At 42.5% G+C, this 20,388-nt stretch overlaps 1 protein-coding gene across 2 annotated transcripts in view; it reads right to left on the reverse strand.

Annotated features, from left to right (window-relative positions):
- CHRM3 (cholinergic receptor muscarinic 3) overlaps positions 1–20,169 on the reverse strand; it is a 241,749-nt gene extending 221,580 nt beyond the window's left edge. For both annotated transcript variants that reach the window (XM_079969516.1, XM_079969517.1), the window contains exon 1: positions 19,761–20,169. The gene's annotated coding sequence lies outside the window, so the exon portion shown is untranslated. The remainder of the gene's footprint in view (positions 1–19,760) is intronic.
- Positions 20,170–20,388: the final 219 nt, after the last annotated feature.

Raw genomic sequence — 20,388 nt, forward strand, 5'->3', positions numbered from 1 at the left:
CACCCCACAAGTGAGAGCCCAGGGGTCTGAACACTCATCCCCCCCACCACTTTCTGAACACGGCCCAGGAGGAAGGAGCGGAACCACTGTATGACAGTGCCCCCAGCTCCCAGCCCCTCAAGACGGTCTAGAAGGGTGTTATGGTCGATGGTATCAAACACCGCTGAGAGATCCAGCAGAACTAGGAAACAGCTCTCACCTTTGTCCCTAGCCCGCCGGAGATCATCAACCAGTGCGACCAAGGCAGTTTCAGTCCCATGAATCCCGACTGGAAGGGATCCAAATGGTCCGCTTCTTCCAGGCGTGCCTGGAGTTGTTCAGCAACCACTCGCTCAATCACCTTGCCCAAGAATGGAAGGTTTGAGACTGGGCGATAGTTGGCCATCGTGGCCGCATCTAAAGATGTTTTTTTAAGAAGCGGTTTAATAACCACCTCTTTCAGCGGGTCTGGGAAGGCTCCCTCACGGAGGGAAGCATTCACCACCCCACGAAGCCCATCGCCCAGCCCTTCCCGGCTAGCTTTTATAAGCCAGGATGGGCAAGGATCCAGGAGACAGGTGGTTGGCTTCACTCGTCCAAGCAGCCTGTCCACATCCTCGGAGGTAACAGATTGGAATTGATCCCACACAACTTGACTAGACAGGACTCTAGCACTCTCCCACCCTGGCCCTGCTCCCACGGTGGAGTCTACCTCTTCCCGAATCTGAGCGATTTTATCTGCAAAAAACTTTGCGAAATCATTGCAGGAGATCATGTGGCCCGTACTGGGCCCCGATGTCGCAGGTGGTTCCGCTAAATTGTGAACCACCTGAAAAAGTCTCCTGCTGCTGTTTTCTGCAGATGCAATAGAGGCGGTAAAGAAAGTCTTCTTCACTGTCGCTATCGCCACATGGTAGGCTCAATGTTGAGCTCTAACCTGTGTCCGGTCAGATTCGGAATGAGTTATCCGCCACCAGCGCTCTAGCCGTCTCAACGATTGTTGAGGTAAGCCTATCTTTATTGTACCAGAGTACTTAGGAACAGGCACACTCAAACAAAATGGTATTCACAGAATCTGACTGTTCAGGACTTTTCCTTCCTTCTGCAAACTCAGAATTGGCATAAAGGTCTGTTGTTAATGCCATGTGCCTATGGGAAAGGAGGGAAAATGAGAAAAGACAACCACTCTGCCCTTTGCAACTCAAACAGCTGAGCAACTCACAGTACGTCCTACTTTTTATTTAGCCTTAACACAAAGTCATCTACTCTTTTAATATATTTTATATTATTTATTCTATTAGTATGCATTATATTCTTTATATCATAGCCCATAACATACACTTTGCTTTAGGTTCTTAAAAAAATGAGAAATTTCTGAACAGTGACTGACTGAAAGCTTTGAAGTGGATGTGTATGCCATCACATAATTAATCCTATTATATTATGAGGATGTTTTAACAAAAGCCTTTCACTCATAATACTTGACTCATTGGATTAAAAAAAAATAGATAGAAGCATCATTCATAGTTTAAACCAAACCTACCTTATTGAAAACTTTAAATATAAAAGGGATTGAACATGGAGATGAAATGTAGTTTGGCATGTGTAAGGACTAGGGAATATGTCTTCATCTTGCTGCCACAGATAATAACTGAGAGCATCAGAAACTGTCAGTAAGTGGTAGCAAAAGGTTAGTTGTCATGAATAGACAGGATTACTTTAATACTCAGGTCACACAATGCTTCACTGCTAGTTAAATGTATTTATAGATAAGCATTCAATGCGTGTAATGTGCATGGTTCAATTGTTATAATAGCCAGGCCAGCTTTGGATTGGTTAGAATAAATATGTTCCAGAAGGCATTATTATTCTCAACAAAAGTGATGCAAACACTACAAAAAAATGATTAATTATACTGATGAGGCATGACTTGTGATTAATAGGGCAATCCTATGCATTTTATTTATTTTAAAAGCCCCACTGTCTTCAATGGGTCTTACCTTCATCTGACTGTGCAGCCCAATGGGCACCTGCGGCCACAGGATAAGGCTGACTGAAGAGATATTGAAATATCTGCTGGCATAGAAAATGAGCCTGTAGCTCATACTTTGCTTCCTTTTAACAAATGTTCTCAATATTAAAGAAGTCAGTCCAGAAGAGGGAAGACCTTAAGGGAACTTGCAAGAAAGATTTATACCACTGCAGAGGGATTTATACCATGCAGAGGGATTTTTACATTTTAAAGGAAATGTCTGGGTTTGCGGGTTTGTTTCTGGTGTGGGCTGCACACTGCAGCCACTGCCAGCCTGAGACTGCGCATGGGCGCAGGGGCACCTTTTCTCCAGCTTGGGCTGGCAGAGGCTCGGGCTGTCCTCTTTTCTGCTCTTCAAGATTTGGCAACCCTATGTTCTGATGAGTTTGGAAGCTTCAGTTAGTGCAAAATGCAGCTGTTAGGGTGATTGGTAGAACACCCATGTTATATGTATTAAACTGGTGTTGAACATTCTGAGGCAAGGTTATTTCACTGACATTTAAAGCCCTAAACAACTTGCCAGTACCTAGCAAACCCCCTCCCCCAGTACAGACCAAGCCATTCTTAGGAAACATTGCTGGTTGCTCCATGACCAATGGATTGTCACTTTATGACAACATGGAAGGGAGCCTTCTTGGCGATAGCACCCACCTTCTGGAATGCCCTCCCTCGGGTAATTCATGAGGTAAAATCATTAGCAGCTTTTCTGTACATTGAATCTGTACATTGAATTATTTTGTTTCATACACTCCTCAGTGTGGTCTGCAATATATAGTTTTGTTCTGTTGTTTTTAATGAAATTTTTAATTATATGTTGTTATTTCCATTGATTTTATGTTCTGCACTTAGAGATTTTTTATTTTTTTGTATTACATTATATTAAGCAGTATAAGATTTTATGAACAAACAAACAAACAGAAGAGGGTAATTTCTCTGACAACTACATGCACATGCAAATCTAGCACAAAAGCAAATATGAAGTTGTCACAAGCATTGGCTCTACATGCAAGTCTGCTGCCCTGGGCTTTATGCTAACATAAGGTGTCTGGTACTGAACAAAACAAGGACGGACACCTATAGTTTTATCTAAGTTTGGAGAAGTCTGGGGCCCAAATATATTATGATAAAAAGTGGTGATGCATCTGTGGACATGCTACATATATTCTTATGTCCAATATTTGTCAAAGGATTGCTTTGACTCTTGTCCTTGTGAAATATGTCCAGCCTTCCTAATTTATATTGTTTATGTCAAATTGTGATTTCATTTGCATATGATATTTTCAAACACAGTACAGAATTGCAAATACAGTGGTACCTTGGTTTACAAACTTAATCCATTCTGGAAGTCCATTCTTAAACCAAAGCGTTCTTAAACCAAGGCGTGCTTTCCTACAGTAGCGGGGCACTAAATTTACAAATGAAACACACTCAACAGGAAGCGAAACATGTTCTTATTCCAAGGCAAAGTTCACAAACCAAAACACCTACTTCCGGGTTTGCAGCATTCTTAATCCAAGTTGTTCATAAACTAAGTTGTTCTTAAACTAAGGTACCACTGTATTGGTCAAAATGCACACATGCATTCTAATAAACATTTTCATCTAACATCGTGGTTACACATTTAGCGGGGGGGGGGGAGTGGCAAGAAATTGAAGTTGAGGAAGAAGAGGCTTCCTTACCCATTTGCAGCTCTCTCAAGTATTTATTTACTAAAGCTTCCCTTTACAATTACAAGAAGCCAGAACTGCATTGATCAAAACAAAGTAATTTCAAGGACAAATATGTGGAACTGGAATGAGTAGTTTTGTTATTTATCATTGCGCAAGGTAGACTGAACAGCCTGGTATTTTGAGCCAAGTTCCAACCTGTATTTTCTCTAGTCATTAAAATCTAGTCAGACTTATTTGTTTAAATGTCCACAGAAAGCTGAGTGTGTAAGAAGTCGTCGTAGAGTCAATGAAGTGAAAGCTCTTTAATTACTGCAGCTAATTCTAAGCTTGATTTTCAGAAAAGGCATCTTATCAGTCACAACACACCAGTTTAGGTTAGCAGAACTTACTCTTTGTGGACTCAGCTATACAGCTGCAAATAAAACGTTTTAAATGTGTTGTAAAGTGCAATATACAAATGTGACACCAGATGGCAAAAGTGAGCTATGCCAAATTCAATGAATTTTTCAAAATGTTTTTTAAATTAATAATAATAATAATAATAATAATAATAATAATAATAATACTGTGTTTTTAATGTGTGTGTAGATTCCGGATCCAGAATTGGCCTCCACAGTCACTTACAGACTCATTGTTAAAACCGTGTTTATGGAAAACAATCTTACGCAGCTATGAGTGATCGCCAAGGAAGAAGAAGATATTCCAAAATGTGGCCTCTGGTAATATCTGGTATAACAAAATTTGAAGTTGTCATATAAAATTGGCCTGTTGTGCATGTAATGCTTATTGTTCTAGCTGAAGCCAAAGGCCATGACAAACCACCCTAAATCCAAAATTAGCTGAAAATGAACATGTGAGCATGTGGATACTCAAATGAAAAATTGCAGCCACTTTGCTCCTCCCTAAGTTCTCCTGCTGTCATAGTACCCAGAGCTAAGGCATGGTTTCACTTGGCATTCACTTACATCCAAACCTACTCTTCTTGCTTGTTTCTCTCCAGCCAAACCATGAGCTGTAGACATCATTTATTATTGACTCACCATTCGTGGTTTGTCTGGGGGACAAACTTTCTACCGACTGTCACCTACCAATTTTTTTATAATTTTAATAAAAGGACATTATTTGCAAATCACCCTTCGGGTGGGGGGGGGGGAGAAAACTACTTACAAATCGTAACTGAAATTGGAATAAAAATACAAACACAGGAAAGAGACAGAAATCAAAACGACTGTCAGGGAACTGCCATCGGAGCCAGAGGCGGAGGGAAGGCTCCAGAACGATGCCGGAGAGGGTCCCAGCAGGGAGAGAGGCAGCCCATCTGCTGGGGAAGGAAATCAGCGTAACACCAGAGGAGAAGGGGGGCAGATGGGGGAATCGGAGAAAAGGCTCCAGGACTCTTCACCGGAGACCACTGGGGAGAGCACGGGTACTCCGCTGCCCGCACCCTCCCTGCGCAGAAGACTTCCGCACAGGGAGAGTAGGAGGAGACTTGGCGTCAAAGAACTTCTTTGCTGGAAGAAGTTTAAGAAATGCCCACTGACGGATTCTGCCAGCGACTGAGACAGCCACGAGTGCAAGGCTGTCCAGAGAGAAAGGGCTCAACCAGGCAACCTAGCCAGGAGTGGCGGCAACTTACGCACGAGCAACCCCCTTAGAACCATTACAACGACCAAATATTTAAATACAAGGATGTATTAAGTGAAATACTTGGGATTAGTTTGCATTAACAAAGTGCCATATCAGATCTGAGGACATACACGTAAGCTTTATCTAGCAGGGAAGTAAATATTTAATGTGAGAGGCCAAAGTGAGACAGATAGCAGTGGGTTAGAGGACTGGACTGCCCCACTCCAGTACTAGTAAGCAAAAATGCTTGCAGTGACAGAACAGTCATATGAGCACCACATAAAATTCCACCCTGTATCCCAAAGTCTAGCCTTTCCTTACAGGAAACACAATCCAACATCTTAGTCATTCTTTTTCATCTTTCCCAGGTATACAATATATATATATATATAGAGAGAGAGAGAGAGAGGGGGGGGGGGGGAGAGAGAGAGAGAGAGAGAGAGAGGGGGAGAGAGAGAGGGGGGGTTATGTAGAGTTCTATTTACCCCACTAAATTGATAGAGATATAGATAAATATTTAGTGGGACAAATAGAACTCTACATAAAAACAAAATGCAACCATATCACAGAATTATGTAAAGACATTTCAGTTCTGGTCATCTTATTTGCAACCCGTTCCCCAAATAACACCTATCATAGAATTACCCCCCCCCCCCCAAGTATGGCTGGACTCAGAGTTTAATCCAAAATATTGACAAAACACTTCTATACCTAGCAGCAAGAGAATACCCCCACAAACTACTACCTCAATAATATAATGTTCTTTTTCTCCTTTTACTTGCAATAAAAAATATTCAAGCAGCCCAAATTATGTTTATATATTCTATTTATATGGGCACACACCACCTGCTCTATCTCCTATGCAATTCCTCAGATGCTTCTTTCAATGGAATGGTTGGCCTCAGCTTTTAGAGCAGAGTGGGAAAGAGCGTAATAGTGGTTAAACTAGGGCTATTGCTCTGCCATTAACCCAGTTGCAAAGACAGTATGACAGGCTTACACAAACAGGATTCCCTAGTTGGTGGTGCAACAAAAGGGGCTAAGCAAAATTTTGAAATCTTAACTGAACACCACCCATTAGCAATAGGAATGGGTTTTAACGCAGGCAAGTAGCTTTGAGATAATTACATGTCTCCTAGAGGGGTGGGGTGGACTGAGAGGAGATGCTAAAAACATCGTTATTCAGGAGAAAGCGGTGGAAAAACTGTTCAGATCTTATTTTAATATGCTGAACAAACAGTTATTGAAACAAAGTTATGTTGCACTATATACTTATCATTACAGGGTGTTTTCCCAGTACAGAAGCCTTTCCATATTCACAGTAGTGGTAATTATGTGTTAAGGCTGCTGCTGTGGGAAGGTCTTGTATCAGGCTCCATGCATTCCATACCACCCACCCATGGTAAACTGTCAGTGTAAATGGTTCTGGGATTGGTGTTGACCAGTTCTGTCCACCCAGACAGAAATAGTAAGTTACACCCACGCTTTCATCATGAGAAACAAAATGCAAAACCCTCTTTTTCATTTATAGAAGAACGAAAGAAAGAAATCCTACAGAAAGGAATGTGAAGACAAGTGGCCATACATTCACACTTAATTTATGCTGGATGTGATATCACCACAAGTCCTGATCCAGCACCAATATGAAATATTGTATTCTACATGCAAAGGCAGCCAGGGCAGGGAATGCTTTTAATATCACCAATATAGATGTAAAATGCTTTTAAACAAACCGATATCATCTTAAATAAGACTCTACATCTGCAGTTGCCTCATGCAGGCATTTACACAGCCACTGGTGGCAAATGGATTTTGGTAACAGAAACAACATCACAGAAGGAGATAACACTAGGAAGTAGGTAATTGTTTTGCCGCTCATCGCTAATGTTATCAAAGGCAATAATCAACAGGTGCTTATATCACATATGGAGATGCTGGGAATAAATATATAAGGAGACATAATCAGATGTTTGACATGAATGTTAAATGTGACACTGGCTACACAGTGGGACATAATTGAAAAACACAAAAAGACGGTGTTGTAAGACTGGAAATAGGTAAAAGTTTTTTTTAAAAGTGCACAGGAGATTTTTGCACATGTGGCATATCTTGCCATTTTGCTGCTGACAAAACCATGGTGTGCTACTATAGTGCCTGTGCTTCTAATCACAATATGCTACATGTACCCCCAGCAGCAGTAGTCAGACCAACTGCAAAGTAAGTAAAACTTTTGCTACATCTTCCTGCTTTGCCTTGCTATTGCTCCCCACCCCGAAGGGAGAAGACAGACCATCCCTAGAGGACATCGCCAGACCCACCCACCTCTGATTTATAACGCTGGTCTGATACCAGACTTTTGGGTGGGGTGGTTAAAAGAGGGGAAATAGTTGTTTATCTGCTAATTAGTGGGTGAGAGTATTCTTTGTTTATTATTTGATTATTTGATTATTGTTAATGTTGTTTGTTATTACGGATATTACCCCCCCCCCCCCCCGATAAATATTACATTAGACGATATGACTCCCACTGTTCTCCTTCCCTTATGATTGTGTGTGTGTGTGTTGATGTAAGTAACCTGAAGACCTTTGGGGGATCAGCTATAATCATTTAATAAAATGATGATGATGATGATGACAATAAAGGTGCCAAGTAATATGGCAAGTAATATAGCATTAAACAACAGCAGAAAAATTTCCACAACTATGTGCCTTTTTGCAGAGCCAAAGAATGCTGCACATCCAATAGCATGACTAAACCTTTCAACTTGTCCCCAAGGGCATATTTTCAAATGTGCAGAGTTCTTTAAAACATCCTGCAAATATGCTATATACTTCCTCACAAATGGATATTAAAACATTTAAAGCATAAAGTTCTAAGGTATTTTAATCTAGCATTCTGCAAAACAAACTCTTCAGTTAAATGAAATCCTACACAGCCTCCTTCCCCTTCCCTATGTTATGCCTTAATGACCGAAATATAGCACACACACAAATCTAGCAGCAGTTTCCAAAACTTTGGACTTAGGAAGCAGGCAATGGATGATTTATTCCACAACTCTGAAGAAGCTACAGATAATGCTCCTTCACACACTTCTGATATTGGGCATGGGGCAAGAACTCAAGCAGGGATGCTATGCTTTGAGAGGCACCATAGTTCAGTTGAGCACATATTTTCAATGCAGAAGGTAGCAGGTTAAAAATTCCTGGCACCTGCTGTTTAAAAAGAGCAGTTATCAAGCAGATGGGAAAGACTTCTGAAATTCTTGCAAGCTGAATCAAGGCAGGAAAAAACCACAAGCATCTAGATCCTGCTTGCACCTCCAAGCCTTCTCCCAACTTCTACATGTCACGGGGAAGAAAAACTCCACCCATTCTCTCTTGCAGGTAGTGGTGGGCTTGGTAGACACTGGGAGTTTAATTTTCCACCAGGGACTGGGGAGCTTGTAGTTCAACCCCATTGGGCCCAAGGGAAAATGATGGGGTCAGTATCACTTGCCCGAAGGAGAGCTACCATCTTCTTTGGAGTACTTCACTGGGACTATGATGTCACAGTAATAGTTTTATTTATACACATTGCCCTCAGATACATTGTACTCAAACAACAGACAATTTAGATACAATGACTGAACATTCGTGATAGATAAAAATGAACACACACTACAATAGAGTTGCCTAACCTGTGACTATATTCAGGGGCGTACGAAGGGGGGTGGGGGGGTGCGGTCCACTCTGGGTGTCACCCTGACGGGGGTGACAAAATGGTGGGCGGCACTCCTCACCGCGGGGCCTGCAGCGTGCACGAGCCACGCATCTTGGCACCTGCAGTCTCCACGCTGTCTGCCCGCTGCCTCCCCCCAGCTGTAGGGATGGGGCATGCAGCACCCATAGGGACAGCACAGAACATGCTGCGTCCATAGGGATGGGTTGCGCTGCGGCGCCCATAGGGATGGGAATCCTCATACCCTGTTTTGTCCCTGTGGGCACCATGCCCCCCGCCCCTATGGGCAGTTTGCACCGCACCAGGTACCTGAGAGCCTTCCTCCACCATACTAGATCTTGCCAGTTTACAACTTCCATCATCCATGCTGGCTGGGCTGAAGGGAATTGGAGTCCAATGATATTTGTAGTTTAACAAGTTTGGTACCCTTGCACGATAACATTGACAATTCAACCATCACAATTCAAAATAAAGTAACTTGAATTTAAGCAATATCTAAAGCAACACTCTGATTTCTGCAAAATATTCCTGTTATTTTAGTCTTTACATGCAATCCTATCTAATGACAGGGTGGGGATTCCCCTAATTGTAATAAATAATATGCCTTGCCATTTTAAAGCATTTATAATGCATAATGCTTCAAAATGGGCAATGCCCTTCACACAGAATATTTTTGTGTAATCTTTACAACTGCTGTGGAAGACCATTTTTTTTTTGGAGAATTGAGCATCCTCAAACTGATGGTAGGAATCTGATTGACTTGTGCCAGACAAATGCTCTGTGGTGAAACCCTCCTAGCCAGGTCCTGGTATAACCTGGGCTTTTTGAGTTCCGGCACCTCTCAGGTGGGCGCCATTGCCATTATGAGAGAACAAGGGAGACGTTCACGGTGAGTTCAGGCACCTCTTTTTCTAGAAAAATAGCACTAGGTGTAACTTGCAGCAAGTAGCCAGCAGCAGTGCTGCAATCAGTGAAACTGGAGAGGCCATTTTTAATCTCCTACAATGCTCCTGAGGTGGCATCACTTCTTGACACTGTGGGCAGTTTAGAATGGTGGCTTCAAGCCACTCAGCATGAGGGGCCTAAAGCAAAGCACTGTTGTAGCAGCAGTCCAAGGATACAATAGGCCAATGTCTGGCCTAATTCTTGGATAGAAGATATTCAGGTAATTTGGGTTTATAAATTTTAATGGCTGCTGAAATTGGTTGAATTTGAAGTGTAATCTCTCCAGTTGCACGGTCATAACTATCCATCTATATTCAAAGGATGGGGACAGAGAAAAATTATACACAAACTGTTCCTTTACTCAGATTTATATGCATTCTCACTCTTTTGAAATAGTTTCAATGTTAAGTACTTCTTTAAATATATTTGAAGCTTCTCATACAAATAGTGCAAGCGTACCATTCTGTGCAGCATGAAAACTTAGGCTGCAATACTTCAGCCACTTATCTGGGAGTAAACCTCAATGAGATCAATGTGGCTTACTTATGAGTAGAGATGTATAGGTTTGCACTATTATTTCACCTTCAAATAACAAAGAGCCTGTACAGACTTCCAGCTTGGCGCCTCCGACAATGGCGGAATTCCTCTGATCGGGAGGAATTTGCTCCGTGGAAATCAGGGTCTGGCCGCCACGGCGAAGGCGGAGACCCACTAAAAATCACAGACGGGAGAAGCCTGTGAATGTGGAATTCAGCTGGCACCTTTTGCGCCTCCCCTACTCGCGGGGAGACCCGGTTTCGGGGATCCGGAGCGAGGTGGGGTGAGTGGCGCTGTGCTTCGAATTGACTGCTTCTTTCACAGAGTGAAGCCGCACTGCTGTTGCTGGAGAGCGCTGACTTTTTCCTGTGGACAATTTGATCCTAAACAACTACCCATGAGTAGAACGGAAAATTGGATTTTTAAACGTCTTAATTTGGCACCGAAACGGGGAGGTTTCAAACAGGAAGTCCGCCTTCCCCTTTTGTAAATAGATTGAAGCAAAGAGCTTGCAAGCTAAAGTCTTGGAAAGTCCTCTGTAAAGGATTAAACTTCCATCGGCTAAAATCATTAAACCCCCCTTGGAAGCAGGAGAAGAGGGGGGGGGGAAATTGGGATCGCGTAAGCCTGCAGGAGAGAGTGAAGAAAGTTAAATTACCACCGCTCTGAACCTGGAAACGGGCTGCTAGTAAGACTGACGTTTTGGGAAAGTTCATTGACTGTGAATAAAACAAAAAAATTCCTTCCAGTAGCACCTTAAAGACCAACTAAGTCAGTTCTTGGTATGAGCTTTCGTGTGCATGCACACTTCTTCAGATACACTGAAACAGAAGTTTCCAGACCCTTCTATATAGTGAGAAGGTGGGGAGGGGTATTACTCAGAAGGGTGGTGGGAATGGGTGATTGGCAGATAGCTGTGATGAGCCTGTTGACGACTCTTAACGACTGCAATAGGTCTTACAGGAAAAAGCAAGGGGTGAAAAGGTGAAAAATGGCTTTGTCATGTATAATGAGATAAGAATCCAAGGTCTTTGTTCAGACCAGGTCTCTCCATGGTTTTAAGTTTGGTGATAAGTTGCAATTCAGCAGCTTCTCTTTCCAGTCTATTTCTGAAATTCCTTTGTAGTAAAACAGCTACTTTGAGATCTTGTATAGAATGTCCTGGGAGATTGAAGTGTTCTCCTACTTGTTTCTCTGTCTTGTGATTCCTGATGTCCGATTTATGTCCGTTTATTCTTTGGCGTAAGGTCTGGCATGTTTGTCCAATATAGAGAGCTGAAGGACACTGTTGGCATTTGATGGCATACACAATGTTAGACGATGAGCAATTAAATAGTCCCGAGATGGTATGTGTGATGTTGTTGGGGCCAGTAATGGTGTTGTCTGGGTGTATGTGGCATTATATTAGAATAATAGTATTATAATAATACTACAACCAGACCTAACACGGGCACTGGCACCAGAGCCTGCAATAAACCCAGATGCCAACTTTGCTGCCACATACACCCGGACAACACCATTACTGGCCCCAACAACATCACACATACCATCTCGGGACTTCAGCTCTCTATTGCATTATTGCATTATGTAAGATAAGTGATTCATTGGAACAGCTCCACAAGAAGACGGATCTGATGACTATCAAAATTGATAACTTGGGACAAAAAGTGACTAATTTGGGACAAAAAGTGAACATCTATACAGAAACCATTCAGGAATCGATACAGAAATCTACTTTGACATGGCAAACTGTGGAGAAGGTGAGGTAGAAAGTTTTTGTTGTTGAACCTAAAGTAATACAAGTGGATAGGGAGAGAGCCCCAGCCTTACAGAGGCAATTTGATGACTATAAGTTGTTGCCTTCTATGATTGAATTCAGAGAAAGTCAGATTTTGAGGATTGGAGCCCTGCTTGGACTGGAGAAGGAAAGTTGGATAGATCACCTCATGCAGGGATTTACTGACCTTTGGGACCTGGACCTGGGTCAGGAGGAGATTGGAGTTGTGGGGACTTTCAGATTAGGAGGGATTTTGAAACACGTCCTGAAATATCTTTTGGATTTTAGTTTTAATTACGGAGTTTTGGCTGACCTGTCGAGAAAGAATAAAAACATTGCTAGGTCGGAGCTTCCCCGAGATCTACTCTTCAGCATCAAAGGAAGGAAATTAAGAACAAGATCAGCAGAAGACAAAGTAAAGTGTATGTATAAATATGAAGAAGACCTGCAGAAGAGACTTGGAAAAGAGTTAAGAGCCTCGGACAGAAGATCACCAGGTTGATGAACTATATGGAATTGATGTAAATGACTGGCAGAATCTGAGACCAGGGAGAAGAGACGGTGGAAGAAAATTGGAAAAAGTTTAAAGTTTATTTATAGAAACACTGTAAAATTAATGAGTGTCAGAAAAATGTTGGAATGAAATTATATGGCTTTAGTAGAAATATTCTAAGGAGTTAAGCATAAATATTATAGTATTAATGGAAAATAAGGTTAAAATAAGATAATTATATGACAGAAAATATAGAAAGATGGAAAGGAATTGCTGAAACAATTAACAGAAGTGGAATACAAAAAGGGAGGTGAGAGGAGGTCGATGAAACAAGGGAATGAAAGATAAGGCATTGAAATGGTATGATGTATGTTTTTAAATTGTTTTTGCTTTGTTTTGTCTAATGTGTTAATGTTGCGTTGTGTACTGTTTATATATTGTATTGTATTGTTTTTTTTCTTTCTTTTGCTTCTTCTTTTTTTCTTTTCTTTTAAACCTTACAAAAAAGAAGAAAAAGTAATAAATATTATTTTTTAAAAAAAAAAACCAAAGAGCCTGCACTGTGGTACCTCAGGTTAAGAACTTAATTTGTTCTGGAGGTCGGTTCTTAACCTGAAACTGTTCTTAACCTGAAGCATCACTTTAGCTAATGGGGCCTCCCACTGGCACCGCACCGCCAAAGCATGATTTCTGTTCTCATCCTGAAGCAAAGTTCTTAACCCAAGGTACTATTTCTGGGTTAGTGGAGTCTAACCTGAAGTGTGTGTAACCCAAGGTACCACTGTATTTCTTCTTCATAGTGAGCATATGGACACCACACCAAATTCACTTCAAGTTATGTTTGACAGAAGATTAAATTCTCATTTCACTGAAGAATGCTATGAACATCATTCGCTTCAGTACAAATACCCAAAGCACAAGGGCAATAAGTGTTAGTCCCGATAACAAAATCCTGGTTTTAAAAAAAGATCAGCCCCTAACTTGTGCCTCAAGGTATAACGAATTAGGATTACACTTTGTCACAAGTCTTTTGCCAAAAATCTTCTAATATTTTGTGTAGATTGGGGGAGGAGCACTCCCTGTGACCCTTCAGGTGTTGCTGGGCTCCACCTATCTGCTTCAGTCAGCATGTCCAATGATCAGGAATAATGGGAGTTCAACTGCAACATCTGGGGATTCACAGATTGGCTGCCCTTGCTGTAGAGCAACTAGCAAAGCTCTTACGCACATAGTAACAAAAGCTAGGCTGAAACCCATTAAAAAACATCAGTACAACAGATATTGATTGGACAGTGTTCTCGAAGCTACCAGGATGAGTTTGACCAAGCTGCAGGAGGCAGTGGAAGACAGGAGTGCCTGGCGTGCTCTGGTCCATGGGGTCACGAAGAGTCGGACACGACTAAATGACTAAACAGCAACAACAACAGATATAAAAAGTACAAAGCAGTGGACACTAGATACTTTTTTGAAAGTCAAAGTACCCAATCAAAACTCCTGAGTAGGGTGGTTGGACTAAATGACCCTCAGGCTCCCTTCCAACTCTATGGTTTTATGAACTCTGTCAATTTTGGAACTCTCACTTTCTCATTTTAACACTCTTAAATTCAGTTCTCCACATTTTCACAGCAAATTGAGATTTTTTTTATTTTTTTAAAAATCATGAACATTCATCAGCATTTCAGGGCAGGTTTCTCCTAATATACACATTTTGTACGCAGTTTTGAGTAAGATATACATTTTCTGCAATCCATGTTCCCTAATTTAATGCATTTTTTAAGGTTATTTTCTCCCTGCATCTGTATTTTGTATGTATTACTTGGCTGGGGAAACCAATCACAAAATTCAGAGATGTGTCAATTTCAAAGTATGGCATTGTTTCAGTTCTCACATTCTTTGGAAATTGAGAACCTACCTACCTGTATGTATTACTTGGCTGGGGAAACCAATCACAAAATTCAGAGATGTGTCAATTTCAAAGTATGGCATTGTTTCAGTTCTCACATTCTTTGGAAATTGAGAACCTACCTACAGATTTGGCAGGCTCTCTTTAAATGTGAACTGTATCGATTTTTCCTCCCATCCCTACTCCTGAGTAAGCTTAGCAGTCACAGGAAAAGAGGACACAGTCTCTCAATTACAGTGGTACCTCGGGTTAAGTACTTAATTCATTCTGGAGGTCCGTTCTTAACCTGAAACTGTTCTTAACCTGAAGCATCACTTTAGCTAATGGGGCCTCCTGCTGCCGCCATGCCGCTGAAGCACGATTTCTGTTCTCATCCTGAAGAAAAGTTCTTAACCTAAAGCACTATTTCTGGGTTAGTGGAGTCTGTAACCTGAAGTGTATGTAACCTGAAGAGTATGCAACCTGAGGTACCACTGTACTAAAGAACTGGAAGCAGGGTGTAGGAATAAATGGGCAGTTCTCAAACATCACGGTAGTATGCAAGAAGTGGTGTCATCCAAGGATCATTTTGAGAACTGTGCTTTTTAACTTGTTCACAGATGAGCAGAAGTTAGGGAGATGTTAACCCAGTGTGCAACGGCTGTGAAAACAGGTGAATTCAGTGCTAGAGATAATTAGCAAAGGGGTTAAAAATAAAACTGGTAATATCATAATGCCATTGTACAGATCTATGGCCTGACTACACTTGGAATGCTGTGCTCAGTTCTGATCACCACATATAAAAAGAGATATACTGCTGGAAAAGGTGCAGAAGGCAATCATTTTAACAAGGGGGTGGAGAAAAGGTTACAATGTTTAGGGGTTTTTAGTTTGTGGGGGGGTGTGAAATCTGATGGAGGACAAGCACATGATAAGAACTGAATAAGATTGTGCATTGGTACGAAGAAAGTGGATGGAGAGAAGTTTTTTTCTCTCACTCAGTGGTAATTCTAGAAACTGGGATCATCCAGTGAAGCTGAATGAGTGAAGATTCAGGACAGACAAAACAAAGTACTTCTTCACACAGTGTATAGTTAAACTCTGGAATTCACTCTCACAAGATGTAGCAAGGTCCACCAACTTGGACAGCTTTAACAGGGAATGAAACAAATTCATGTATGATAAGACTCTGAATTGGCTACTATTTGTGATGAGTATATTATATCCAATGTAAGAGGCAAGTTTGCCTCAGAATATCAGTTGCTTCAGTTCACAAGGAGCAGAGTACCGCTGTGTTCACATCCTGCTTGTGCGCTCCCACAGGCACCTGGTTGGCCACTGTAAGAACAGGATACTGGACTATATTGTCCTTTGGTGTGATTCAGCATGACTCTTCTGCTCCTGTGACCCTGTGAAGGTTGCATGGGAGGATTGAGAAGGGATATATATTATGCAGCTGGTTCGGAGATTTCTCCAAGTACAGCCAATGAGCTAGTTTGAATTATACATAGGGGAGGAGAGTGCTATGATATAAGCCATCAAGATGCAAACCATCAATGTTGTACGATCCAAAGCAACTCCATATCAAAAATGTAATATGTTATTGAAATTATAATTTGCTTGTTGGTGATTGTAAGAAAAGTTGTTTCCCAGTCTTCATAAAAAGTATTTCTAAATTAGTGACAAAGTTTGATACTGGTCATACGAACAGCAACCAGAAACAAGACTTCAACATTTACTTAGAATAAAAGGAAGGAGGAACACTTAACTTGTTTTGCACCATTAACATCAGGAAAAAAATGAAATGTTTATTGGCCTGGCTGGGGAAACCCAGCCAGATGAGTGGGGGTATAAATAATAAAATTATAATTATTAATAATAAAGCAAATGCAAATACAGGCATTCAGCATGCACACACACAACACACCTTGTTTGTTGTTACCTTCCTACATTTGGGTCTCTTGTTACACAATCTCATCAGAAGTTCTTCCTAACCTCATCAATTCAAAGATATTGGAATTAGCATGGAGTAGCAAACCAATATCCAATGAAAGGATACTGTACTATTCTCAATTCAATAGTCTGTCATACATTCTGCTTCTTCGGTACACTTCCTATACTATGAGATGTTCATCCAAGTCATAAAGAAAAATGTAGTAAACCCACATAGAATCAAACTCTCCTAAAGACCATAGATATATATCATGTGATTTAAAAGAAGAAGCAAAACTGAGCTCTTTAAAACAGTGTCACAGCTAAGCAATTTTTTTTTAATTTGTCAGGATTCAAGTACTTTGTGCTAACATGGAGGTAAAGCTATCCTGGCTGGACAAAACATGGGAGAATGAGTCCTTTTTCTCCCATTTCTATATTGGTTTATTACTATAACCTTCAGGCAGAAAGGAACATTTCTCATGATCATATTGACATGCAAATGAAGGCAAAAGAGAAAACAAGCCAGTTTTCAAAGAGAGAACAACATAAGATCAGAGATTCTAAAGCAATGAGCCCCATCTCCATTTGGTAATTCATCTTATCCTAATTAGCTGTGAGTGGGAGAAAACACAGTAGAGGTAGAAAAGCTGCTTAGGGCATATGAAAATTCAGAAGCATCACTGACACTAGGATTTACCACCAAGAGTGGCTAGTATATTAAAGCACTTAAGACCTCCCCCACCCCAATGACACACAGCTGTCCATAAGTGCAGATAGCACATCAAACCCAGTTCTATTCCAAGCAATTTTAAACAAATCAAACACTGTGTCTGATTAAATATCCAGATGCAAACAAAATCACTGTTCAGTCACTTTGATGTTTCAAGCCAATGGTCATTGCGAAGTGCCACTCAAGCAATGCTATGTAAAAACACACTAAAATTCAGCATTAGCTTCTACAGGGTGCAGCAGCTAATCTCTTTATTTAAAACACACGCACACTATTTTTGCTAAGTTCTGTTGTGTCTGAGACTTCAATATCCTTCAGTAATTCTTTTTATAGGAAGCATTTAAGATGAGATCAAAGTAATTTCTGCCTACATTAATATTTGGATGAATAAACAACCTACCACAGCAACATGCATATCCCTGTAAGCATCAACTTACTTGGGTTCTTGTGCTGTAGATTTATGTGCTTAGATCTAAATCCAGCAAATACATGTGTTTCAAAATACATTACCCAGTGGCTTGAAAAAGATGTTTGCAGCAGACACCACAATTTGCATAACCTACTCTGCTCACAAAATTCTGTTTAAATCTGTGAGGAATATGCTCACTTAGGATGGAGAGAGTCTGCTAACAGGAAACAGAGTTGATTTAAATCATATTTGTCCAGTAACTATTAAAAGGTGAAAACAAACACTATAAGTTTGGGAGGGTGCAGGTGGCAGACAAAAAGACAAATCTATCAATATCAGACATGCTTTGCATATCATATTTAACAACACTGACTACCTTACTGGGTTGTTGTAAGGATTCCAACCAAGTCATGTATGTGAAGCATATAAATATGAGCTACTTAATATTTAAAGTATGCTTACATTTCATAATTAAAAAGTCTTCAGATGTGCAACTCTTACAGCGACCCTGAAAGGCAGCATTATCAACATCTTCATATGAGGTTGAGAAAGAATGGCTTGCCGAACAACACCTAGTGACTTCATGGCAGAGGAAAGCTGTAACTGAGGACTTCCCTATTCATAGCTCAGTCTCTTACACACCGGGCTATCCAGCTTGCCATTTAAATTTACACTCCTTATAGTACCAATCTGAAGAGGCATATAATTGAATTAAGTCCACAAACAAATCAATTTTGCTTCAGATTGATCACTTACGCAGTAAACAGAGAACCACCTCTGTTCCCCAGATGCTTCCGTAATCACTAGAGATTGCACATAGAGAGAGATGAAGGAAACTGCTCAGGTAAGACACCTTTGTTTGCACAAATGTGCCACGCAGGTTAACTAATCCCCGAAACGCATCCACGCCAAGTGGACTTGAATGGGAGTTTGGAACATAAGATTTAGAGAATCATAGACTTCCACTGCAGATTAAGTTGCCCCTTGCCACCATTCCAGCTGCTTGTCAGTCATAACTGGAAGGACTGGGAAGGGGGATCATAGCATCAGAGGTATGGCTGAATCCAACCACCATCCACACAAGGTTTTTCCAATGCTTATGAAAGAAGTGGAGGATTCTAATCAGTATTAGCAATAGCAAGTCTACAACTCAGAAGTGATGGTTTTTCTAGACTATTTTACACAGGGGTGCATTAGTCGTGCAGAGAGCTGGAAACATGCATGGACACTGAGGGCAAACACATAAGGAAATGAAATGTTGCTTCTGCCAAAATATGAAGAGCACATATTGGATCTGCTTTGCTTTCGAAGCCAATGAGCTGTTGGGTAGGAAAGGCAACCTAGACAGATACGCTTGAACTCCAGCAGTGTCTCTGGAACAAAGCCCTGAGATTGCTCCAACTAGAAGAAGTGGCTCTTCAAGATCTCAGCCAGAAGCCTGACGCCGGCCTAAAGAAGACAACTTTCAGCAACACCCCCTCCCCGCTCCGCAAAAAAGAGCACACCCAAGAAGCCGACGCATTGTCCACACAAACCACTGCTTTCCCCGAGCTCCCTTCCCTGAGGAAATTGCAGTCCCTCCACATTTAAAACCTATTGGGCTACGTCGAGCACACGCACAGGAGATGCCTCTCGACGGACTTCTGACTCTGTCCGAGGGCTCAAGAGAAAAGGCGAAGAATCCATGTGGCCGGGGTGGGGTGGGGTGGGGTGGGGTGGGGGTGAAGCGGGGAAGGGGCTTATTATGGGGCGGAGGGGGGGGGAGAGAGAAACGTCCAAAGAAGGCAGCTCTAGCCGCGTCCGCCTCACGCGAGGACCCTCTTTTCCGACAGGGCATGGAAAGGGCGACTCCCTCTCGCGCCTCCGTGGCCGCCGCCGCCGCCGCCGCCGCCGCCGCCTCTGGCACGGTCGCTCTCGCTCGCCCCGAGTGACTCTTGCCAGAAACTTTGGCAGCCGAAGACGAGCGCGAGAAGGCGGGCGCGGCGAGCGCCCCGCGGCTCCCCGAGAAAGACTGAGGGAAACTCTTACCTGGCTGACGCGGGACGCGCCGCGCGCTGGCTGGCTGACTCGCTCGCTGGCAGGTGAAGCGACGCTCCCCACAGAAGCGGCGGAGTCCAGGCAGGCACTATATCCCCCTTCGGCCAGGCGGCGCCAACAACGAGGCGCTCCTTCTCGGCTTGCACCTGTGCGCCAGGCGAGGCAAATGCTCCCTGGCGCCTTCTCCGTCTCCCTGTTCCTCTTTCTCCCGAGCGGCGGCGAGCTAGAAACCCCGCCGCTCCTCCTTCCTTCCTTCCTCCTCCTCCTCTCGCCTTCCCCCCAGACTCTCTCCCCGTCACGTCTCCACACAGCCCCGGCAGCCGTAGGGCGACTCCCGCCTTCGCGCTCTGCCTAGTGCCGGAATGTCCGAGCCGCCGCCGGAGCAGCATCCACCTAGCGCTCCCCCGCCCCCTCCACTCGCACGCCAAGAGCAGGCAGCTCCCGAGCGCGCCACTCATTGGTCCTCCCGCCGCTGACCTCACCGCAGCCGCTCACGCCCACCTAGTGGATTTCCTAGGCAGCCTTTATTATAGGGGCGCCCGCCTACCAGCCCGGGCAGCGGGGCTCTCGGCACCAAGCTAGGCGCGCTCTTGCGCCGCTCGGGTCCATCCATTGATTG

The sequence above is a fragment of the Podarcis cretensis genome (genome assembly GCF_951804945.1).
Source record: "Podarcis cretensis genome assembly, chromosome: 3".
Classification (NCBI taxonomy): domain Eukaryota; kingdom Metazoa; phylum Chordata; class Lepidosauria; order Squamata; family Lacertidae; genus Podarcis; species Podarcis cretensis.